The sequence below is a fragment of the Coregonus clupeaformis genome, unplaced genomic scaffold, assembly GCF_020615455.1.
Source record: "Coregonus clupeaformis isolate EN_2021a unplaced genomic scaffold, ASM2061545v1 scaf2963, whole genome shotgun sequence".
NCBI lineage: Eukaryota > Metazoa > Chordata > Actinopteri > Salmoniformes > Salmonidae > Coregonus > Coregonus clupeaformis.
Window position 1 is genome coordinate 50,117 of NW_025536417.1, and position 8,763 is coordinate 58,879.

At 42.7% G+C, this 8,763-nt stretch overlaps 1 long non-coding RNA gene across 1 annotated transcript; it reads right to left on the reverse strand.

Annotated features, from left to right (window-relative positions):
• Positions 1 to 229: 229 nt before the first annotated feature.
• Positions 230 to 7,948, reverse strand: LOC121557232. Its single transcript, XR_006660525.1, has 4 exons — positions 7,919 to 7,948; positions 3,498 to 3,533; positions 3,236 to 3,312; positions 230 to 2,498 (listed from the first exon to the last, which is right to left on the reverse strand). It is a non-coding gene; the product is annotated as an uncharacterized LOC121557232 (long non-coding RNA).
• Positions 7,949 to 8,763: the final 815 nt, after the last annotated feature.

The window sequence follows — 8,763 nt, forward strand, 5'->3', positions numbered from 1 at the left end:
TGTTCCTCTCCATGTGTTTAATCACCACAAATGAAAGATCTCTTTATTCTCTGGAACTAGGGAGGTAGCCTGGTAGGACCATCCTGATCTCATGAGTTTACGTTAGGTTTTGCTAATCCGTGTAGCGAAACAGAATGTAAAGTCATGAGATCAGGATGGTCCTACCAGGCTACAATCAAAACAAACAACACAGTCAAGATATACAGTGAGGGAAACTATTGCATGTGCATCAGCCCATCTCATTGGTTTATTTGACATCATATTACAACATAATCTGGACAACGAGCGTTAATGGAGCCCAGACTGTAAAGACAAAGAGGTTTATGATGGACGCTCACGCACGCACACACACACACACTCACAGACACGCACACACACGCACACACAAACACGCACAGATGAGATGGTACCATAGAGACTGTGTATTCTGTGTGTTATAGGGTGACAACAGAGTTCTTGATTATCCGGTGTTCCTGCATTAGCCAGTGTTACTGAGAGGTGACTGACACACAACACAAAGGAAATTAAGTCATGAGAAACCAGGCATCTCCTTTGAAAACACCAACTACTTCCTACTTCCTGGTCAGCCCTCTATAACTGTACACAAGACACAGGTTCCGTCCAAAATGGCACCCATATTCCCTACATAATTCAATACTTTTTACCGCCCCTGGTCAAAAGCACAATATTGGGAAAGGTGTGCCATTTTGGGATGCAACCACAGTCCAACCAGTCCACAGGGCAGGTCAATTCAATAAGGCCTGAACCATGTTACTGTAAACTGAAAGCTGATTAACTGATTAAGATGATTGACTGATAACCAGACCATTGAGTTTTAGCTAGCTTATTGATGTGATGAACCACAAGGATCTGATTGAGAACAAGCACAGTAAGAGATTATGGATGCTGTTTGTACTGTAGGTGATTGACATCTGTTGTGTCACACATTCGCACATGTACACAGAATCATAATTTCATAATCTTTCGCAATAACATATTCATCATGTATTTTTCCATACTGTCAACCTACAGTAGGTTGCTAATGTTACATAGGTATCTACACTCAAGAATAAGGGGAAACAACAGTCTGTGCATGTAGTTTCATTTAACACACAGTCAGAGTTGTGTCTCTGAAATGTCAGCTTGATGCCTTTTAGTTTGATGCCTCAAAAAGCTCTCTCAGAGTTCTCTCTGTGAATTTAAAGTGGTTGGACTGCAATTAGTGGCCCACAGAACGACATCAGAACAGAACAGAAGTGTGTCAGAGTGTGTAACGTGGTGAATCAGTGTGTCAGCGGAGAGCTAGCCTAGTTACGGTCGCCAAGGAGTCGATAGTTACAGTCTCCAAGGAGTCGATCTAAAAGTAGTCTATAGTCATTTGAAAAATCTCAGCAGCACATAGCAAGAAGATTGTACATGAAGTGTAGGCTGGTCATACTGAGGAGATGAATGGTGAGAAATAGGCCTTTCAATTACACACAGAACAAAACACAGGCAACTATTGAACACACAGACACAGACGCACACACACATGAACGCACACGGACAGAAATCATATGTTTCTGAAGACACGCACACTCACACACAATTCATTTATTTGAGATTTATTTAAGACTGTGGAAACTAGCTTTTGAAAAAAGTTAACATGTTGGAATGCATTCAAGAAAATAAAACATGGATGCTCCAAATACATATGCCTACATATTGAATGAAGAAAGATAATTCTCCATTCAATCAATGATACAATAACAATGGGGAACATTTTTCAAACTGAAACTTCACTTGTCTCTGTTCGGTCCTCGCCTCCTGATCCAGCTCCTATAGAGAGACTAGGAGTCTGAGAGAGAAGGTCAATAACTATTTGAATAGGAGGTCTGAGAGAGGTGTTGTCTTGTTTCCTGGTATTGCTGAGATCTGAATAGGCCTATCTGATCCAGTATGACATTTAGTTCTGAGCAGAAGGTTGTCTTGTCTCTTGGTCCTGAGTAGTAAATGCAGACTCAAACATCCTTGATGCCCTTTGACCTGGGTCGTGTTCATTAGTGTGCCTGTTTTAAAATGTTGTGCAACGCAAATGAAAGTAGTTCACTTGGTTTTGGATTGTTTTCTTCCATTTCGTGCCTATTAAACATGACGCTGATTCCAGAACAGTCACATCCATTGTCTGATCATTCACCTTGGAAACTGATCCCAGCTCAGTTCCTATGGAGGGAGAGAGGGAGATGATTGGTCCCCCAGGGGTTCTACTGGGTCCCATGGAGCCAATCAGAGATCAAAGAGGGGAACAATTCATTCCTTCATTCTTGCTGACATCATCATTATCCTGAGGGTTCTCTCTGTCTCTTTCTCTCTCTCTCTCTCTAGAGTGGGAGTCCCAAAATATGAAATTCTGAGATTGAGGCAGAGAGTTTAACATAGGATATTGACATTTGATATTGAGATCGGGGCTATTGACATTGTACCTTTAGTGAAAGGTGTTTCAATGATGCTTCACTCATCTGTGGGGAGAAAAGGGAAAATTACTAGGACTTGACTTGAAGTTGACACACCCACCAACCCACCCACACACACACCTGCTGCTTCATTAAGGCTGTAAGCCCTAGCCTCCTTGAGGTGCTCATCACTTCAGCCAGTCCCTGTGGAGAGTGGCATTACCAATTACCTGCCCTAGGCTCCCAGTCTCCTCATTATAACACCCATGGGACACACACACACGACCGCACGTGCACACACACACAACCACACGTGCACGCACACAAATGTGCACTCACTCTTACACACACACACACCATCATTACTGTGTATAACCTGGAGCTGTAGCATCAATATCCCACACCATCAGATCACTCCCATACAATCAGATCACTCCCACACCACCAGATCACACCACCAGATCACTCCCACACCACCAGATCACTTCCACACCATCAGATCACTCCCACACCACCAGATCACTCCCACACCACCAGATCACACCACCAGATCACTCCCACACCACTAGATCACTTCCACAGCACCAGATCCACAGCCCTCTCTCGCAGAATGATCCTCCTCAGTCAGAAGGGTTTTAACCAGAACTCTCTCATGCTTCCTCCTGACCTCTAATTGAGTCTTTGTGTCTCTAACAGAGGATGAGAAACACATTGGGACGTGGACATCCCCTCGAACTCATATCCAAACCCATCACATCTTGTGGAAGAAAAGAATACTCAGTCTATCTGTGTAAGACTGTTACCTTTGTGGGTTCCGATCTGGATAGGAGGCATAGTGCTCAGGTCTGCAGGCAGTCCCACATACACACCACCATAGTTCCTGGGAGAAGAGGACACACACACCCGCACAGTGAGAAAGGCATAGATAGAAAGGTCTTGATCACAGTGACCTTCGAGCAAACACACGCACGCACGCACGCACACACACACACACACACACACACACACGCACACACGCACACACGCACACGCACACACGCACACACGCACACACACATTACTCACATCCTTTTATCTTCTTCTTGTCCAGACTCCTCTGTGCTGTAAATGACAACATCAGTCAGTAATAACTCAGTCAGTCATAACTCAGTCAGTCATAACTCAGTCAGACATATGTCCATCAGCCCCGGGAGCTCTGACTGTCTAGTTCAAACACACGGTCACATCAAACAAAGGTCAATGAATGGCATGGCTAGGAAATAGTAATCAACTCAGGTCCAATATCTAAGTGTTTGTTTTAAAATGTGTGTGTGCGTGCGTGTATGTATGCATGGGTCTTCACCATCTAGTGGTCTTTTCTCCACCAGAAATGTGTTTATTTTGAAGCTCTGTTGCTGTCTCATTGATGACCTGGCTATGGTTATTTTCAGTCATTTAAGAGCGACTTACAGTAGTGAGGTCATACAGTTTTCATACTTGTTTTATTTCGTACTGGACCCCCTTGGGAATCGAACCCACAACCATGACATTGCAAGTGATACGCCACACGGCACCAGCTAGGCTTGTTGAGAACTCTGCCTGCCAGTCAAAATGTTTATCAGGAAGCTTGTTGAGAACTCGGCCTGCCTGTCAAAACGTTTATCAGGAAGCTTGTTGAGAACTCTGCCTGCCTGTCAAAATGTTTATCAGGAAGCTTGTTGAGAACTCTGCCTGCCTGTCAAAATGTTTATCAGGAAGCTTGTTGAGAACTCGGCCTGCCTGTCAAAATGTTTATCAGGAAGCTTGTTGAGAACTCTGCCTGCCTGTCAAAATGTTTATCAGGAAGCTTGTTGAGAACTCGGCCTGCCTGTCAAAATGTTTATCAGGAAGCATGTTGAGAACTCGGCCTGCCTGTCAAAATGTTTATCAGGAAGCATGTTGAGAACTCTGCCTGCCTTTCAAAATGTTTATCAGGAAGCTTGTTGAGAACTCGGCCTGCCTGTCAAAATGTTTATCAGGGAGCTTGTTGAGAACTCTGCCTGCCTGCCAATATGTTTATCAGGAAGTAGTCCACAGTATTTGACTCATTCATTCTGAGAAATTGTGTTCTTCCCATTATAGAGTTGAAAGGCAGGTCCCTGTGGGCAAGGTGAGGACTGAGTGTGAGTGAGACCTGATGGGGATGATTGTGGTGCCTGGCTGGGATAAACAGAGCAGTGACGTGGAAAGTTCTTCATCTTTAATGAAAGAACATGACCTATTAGCTGACAACAACAGCATATTCTTCACCTACAGTTGTCATACTGACAACAACAACACATTCTCCACCCACGGCTGTCATACTGACAACAACACATTCTCCACGTACGGCAACAACAACAACACAGGAGCCCAATGCCGACTCACCAAGTAAAGTGTGCAATAATAAAGGAAAATATATTTTTAAAGATATATATATATATGCAGTACCAGTCAAAAGTTTGGACACACCTACTCATTCAAGGGTTTTTCTTTATTTTTACTATTTTCTACATTGTAGAATAATAGTGAAGACATCAAAACTATGAAATAACACATATGGAATCATGTAGTAACCATGTGTTGGGTCATTGTCCTGTTAAAAATCAAATGATAGTCCCACTAAGCCCAAACCAGATGGGATGGCATATCGCTGCAGAATGCTGTGGTAGCCATGCTGGTTAAGTGTGCCTTGAACTCTAAATAAATCACTGACAGTGTCACCAGCAAAGCACCCCCACACCATAACACCACCTCCTCCATGCTTTACGGTGGGAACTACACATTTAGAGATCATCCGTTCACCCACACCGCGTCTAACAAAGACACGGTGGTTGGAACCAAAAATCTCAAATTTGGACTCCAGACCAAAGGACAAATTTCCACCGGTCTGATGTCCATTGCTCGTGTTTCTTGTTCCAAGCAGGTCTCTTCTTATTATTGGTGTCCTTTAGTAGGGGGTTCTTTGCAGCAGTTCAACCATGAAGGCCTGATTCACACAGTCCCCTCTGAACAGTTGACTTGAACTCTGTGAAACATTTACTTGGGCTGCAATTTCTGAGGCTGGTAACTCTAATGAACTTATCCTCTGCAGCAGAGGTAACTCTGGGTCTTCCATTCCTGTGGCGGCCCTCATGAGAGCCAGCTCCATCATAGCGCTTGATGGTTTTTGCAACTGCACTTGAAGAAACTTTCAAAGTTCTTGACATTTTCCGGATTGACTGACCTTCATGTCTTAAAGTAATGATGGACTGTTGTTTCTCTTCGCTTATTTGAGCTGTTAATTATTAATTAAATTATTAATTCATTATTTGAGCTTGCCATAATATGGACTTGGTCTTTTACCAAATAGGGCTATCTTCTGTATACCCCCCTACCTTGTCACAACACAACTGATTGACTCAAACGCATTAAGGAGGAAAGAAATTCCACAAATTAACCTGCATTCCAGGTGACTACCTCATGAAGCTGGTTGAGAGAATGCCAAGAGTGTGCAAAGCTGTCATCAAGGCAAAGGGTGCCTATTTGAAGAATCTCAAATCTCAAATATATTTTGATTTGTTTAACACTTTTTTGGTTAATACATGATTCCATGTGTTATTTCATAGTTTTGATGTCTTCACTATTATTCTACAATGTATAAAAACTGTAAAAATTAAGAAAAACCCTTGAATGAGTAGGTGTGTCCAAACGTTTGACTGTTAGTGTGTGTGTGTGTGTGTGTGTGTGTATATATATATATATATATACAGTGGGGAGAACAAGTATTTGATACACTGCCGATTTTGCAGGTTTTCCTACTTACAAAGCATGTAGAGGTCTGTAATTTTTTATCATAGGTACACTTCAACTGTGAGAGACGGAATCTAAAACAAAATCCTGAAAATCACATTGTATGATTTTTAAGTAATTAATTTGCATTTTATTGCATGACATAAGTATTTGATCACCTAGCAACCAGTAAGAATTCCGGCTCTCACAGACCAGTTAGTTTTTCTTTAAGAAGCACTCCTGTTCTCCACTCATTACCTGTATTAACTGCACCTGTTTGAACTCGTTACCTGTATAAAAGACACCTGTCCACACACTCAAACAGACTCCAACCTCTCCACAATGGCCAAGACCAGAGAGCTGTGTAAGGACATCAGGGATACAATTGTAGACCTGCACAAGGCTGGGATGGGCTACAGGACAATAGGCAAGCAGCTTGGTGAGAAGGCAACAACTGTTGGCGCAATTATTAGAAAATGGAAGAAGTTCAAGATGATGGTCAATCACCCTCGGTCTGGGGCTCCATGCAAGATCTCACCTCGTGGGGCATCAATGATCATGAGGAAGGTGAGGAATCAGCCCAGAACTACACGGCAGGACCTGGTCAATGACCTGAAGAAAGCTGGGACCACAGTCTCAAAGAAAACCATTAGTAACACACTACGCCGTCATGGATTAAAATCCTGCAGCGCACGCAAGGTCCCCCTGCTCAAGCCAGTGCATGTCCAGGCCCGTCTGAAGTTTGCCAATGACCATCTGGATGATCCAGAGGAAGAATGGGAGAAGGTCACGTGGTCTAATGAGACAAAAATATAGCTTTTTGGTCTAAACTCCACTCGCCGTGTTTGGAGAAGGAAGAAGGATGAATACAACCCCAAGAACACCATCCCAACCGTGAAGCATGGAGGTGGAAACATAATTCTTTGGGGATGTTTTCTGCAAAGGGGACAGGACGACTGCACCGTATTGAGGGGAGGATGGATGGGGCCATGTATCATGAGATCTTGGCCAACAACCTCCTTCCCTCAGTAAGAGCATTGAAGATGGGTCGTGGCTGGGTCTTCCAGCATGACAACGACCCGAAACAGCCAGGGCAACTAAGGAGTGGCTCCGTAAGAAGCTTCTCAAGGTCCTGGAGTGGCCTAGCCTGTCTCCAGACCTGAACCCAATAGAAAATCTTTGGAGGGAGCTGAAAGTCCGTATTGCCCAGCGACAGCCACAAAACCTGAAGGATCTGGAGAAGGTCTGTATGGAGGAGTGGGCCAAAATCCCTGCTGCAATGTGTGCAAACCTGGTCAAGACCTACAGGAAACGTATGATCTCTGTACTTGCAAACAAAGGTTTCTGTACCAAATATTAAGTTCTGCTTTTCTGATGTATCAAATACTTATGTCATGCAATAAAATGCAAATTAATTACTTAAAAATCATACAATGTGATTTTCTGGATTTTTGTTTTAGATTCCGTCTCTCACAGTTGAAGTGTACCTATGATAAAAATTACAGACCTCTACATGCTTTGTAAGTAGGAAAACCTGCAAAATCGGCAGTGTATCAAATACTTGTTCTCCCCACTGTATATATATATATATATATTTACAAAAAATATGGGAGATTAGAAATTATGCAGACAATTACATTGATGGAAGCTTCAATCTATCTGCAGTATTAAGGCTGATCTACCTGGGCTTGGGGCTAGAGAGAGACAACAATACTCACACTTCTTCTTTGGAGGCTTCAGCGGGACCTGTGGGATCAAAAATATATACATTTAAGATGACTGACCAACGGGTGGGGTGGGGGGTGGGGGGGGGGGGGGGGGGGGGGTACAAAACAGTTAATCTGATAATACTTGTGGAATGTAAAAATACTTGCTTGATATGTTTTCCAGTTTCTTGAAATACTTTGCAAATTCAACTTATTTCTATGTGAAAACTGAAATGGTCTATTCATTCCTTTTCCATTTTAGTAGACGCTCTTATCCAGAGTAACTTACAGTAGTGAGTGCTTACATTTTCATACTGGTCCCCCCTGGGAAATGAAGCCACAACCGTAGCATTGCAAGCGCCATGTTCTACCAACTGAGCCACATCATCACATTATCACAAACCACTTGATGTCTCAACGTACTCAATTACTGTATTGTTCATTGTTTTTCTTCATGGTGATGTAAAATGTACAAACCTAGATGACCAGCCTATGTACAATACAGTATTGTGCATTTACCATAAGTGGTTTGTAAGGATGGTAAATCAATACTGCACAAGAAGTGGTTGTTTTCCATGTTATTTGATCAAGAAAAATATTTAATTTGAGGTGGATTTTTTTGTGTCTTTGCCCATAACTTTGCACCTTTTGATGTAAATGTTTGAGGACAGGGATTTGTTATTTCTGGATTTCATTAGAATGACAATTGCAGAGAAAGGGACAGGGCAACAACTCTTACAATTCCAACTATTGAATCCTGCAAGATACTGTTCTTAATTATACAACTACTTTTATTGCCAAAGCCGAGATGCTGAAAAAATGGTTTTGCCCGCGCTACATACGTCTACAGTGAGTGA